General features: G+C 32.0%; 1 non-coding gene across 1 annotated transcript; it reads left to right on the top strand.

Moving 5' to 3' along the window:
- The first annotated feature begins 211 nt into the window (after positions 1-211).
- LOC145151798 (small nucleolar RNA R71) lies at positions 212-319 on the top strand. The gene has a single exon (XR_013732352.1). It is a non-coding gene; the product is annotated as a small nucleolar RNA R71 (small nucleolar RNA).
- The last annotated feature ends 1,290 nt before the right edge of the window (positions 320-1,609 follow it).

Raw genomic sequence — 1,609 nt, 5'->3', positions numbered from 1 at the left:
AGGTTATATGTACTAGGATGTCATAGACTTAGAATCTGTGATCTTTTCTCTACTTCCTGTTCCTTGTTTGGTTGTGGGCTTAGAGTTAGGGTCACCTATTCGAAGGTCTATCCTATTTTGAGTACATATAACTGGTATGCACTAAACAAGTATTTTTCTCGTAGTCACATTCATCCCATCATAGAAAATTTATACCTCTTGTTGAATATTCAAGACGTGTTGAGGACAATTGCTAAGAAGACCTTTGTACATCTCTGATGCTTCGTATAACGACTCTCCCATTTGTTGTTCGAAATTGGATATATTCTTCTTTAATTTTGCAACCTTGGATGGTGGACTAATGATCAATTATGCTCTCTAACCAATTTATGAATTACTAATTCTTTAAATTACTACTTATTATGATCAAATACCTAGATGTACCAATTTATGAATTACCATGCAATGATCAAGCACAAGTTAAACACCAAATTGATATAAGTATGAATTGGACTATGAATGATTAATCAATAAATTACGTATCCTAGGTCAAGACAAGCAATTCATGCATACATTAATGATCAATTATGCTCTCTCTAACATAGTTAAAGTTATTAACTTTTAATTACTTAACCCTAGGATATGATTAATCACTAGCTCTAATTATTTAATGATCATAAACAATTAGGTAACAAATTCATGCAACTAGAATGATCATCTATCATACAAAACTTGATTAATAAGCAATAAAAATCTAAAACTTCAACATGCTAGGGTTTTGATTATCAAACACGAGTAAAATCAACATAAAACATCCATTAATTAAAATCAAGACAGAAGATTCAGGTTCATCTTCACAAAACAGAAGTATGGGGTGATTAGCCCATAACTAAAATATAAACAAACATGAAATCAAAGTTATCTAGAAAAAATTGTAAAATCTAGCAAACCGAATGATTCAATGATGATCTTCCTTCAATTATTTTCAAAGCTTGAGCGAACTTTGAAATCTTCACTTCTGAGGGTTTTCTAAGGGTTTTCAGTCGTAATCCTTAGCTTAATCCTCAAGCCAACCTCTAGAATTCGACCTAATACCAAATATATATATATATATATATATATATATATATATATATATATATATATATATATATATATATATATATAGTTTCCTTAAATCTACCTCCCAAGCCTTGGCAAATAGGCTGCAGGGTGTGATGCTCTGGATCCACACGTACTCTCCAAGTCAGGCATATAATCGCGAATGTTCTACTCACCACGGCGTGGCAGGAATTACCACGATGTGGGCTTCAGAATGCATGGCTTTTTTTTTGTCTCTGGTTGTTATAGCCCACTTTATTCTGCTTCCAGCTTTGCATTGTATTTCTTTTCATCCCGAGCATGTCATTGCTACTACAAAATAGATTACAAACATAATAACTACATTTTGTCCCAAATTAAGCATAATTGTAGATAAAAGCATTACGATAGTGTACAAAATATATGATTAAAAACGCACATATCAATAGACGTCCCATTTGCAACAACTAGATGTCACCCTGATCCAAATGTCAAAGTCACTAATGACAAGTATATCTACACTATCCACAATCTTGAAAAAAAAATATTC

The sequence above is a fragment of the Lactuca virosa genome, chromosome 1 (genome assembly GCF_052849685.1).
Source record: "Lactuca virosa cultivar CGN04683 chromosome 1, Lactuca_virosa_CGN04683_v6, whole genome shotgun sequence".
NCBI lineage: Eukaryota > Viridiplantae > Streptophyta > Magnoliopsida > Asterales > Asteraceae > Lactuca > Lactuca virosa.
This window is presented reverse-complemented; position numbering and strand designations above follow the sequence as displayed.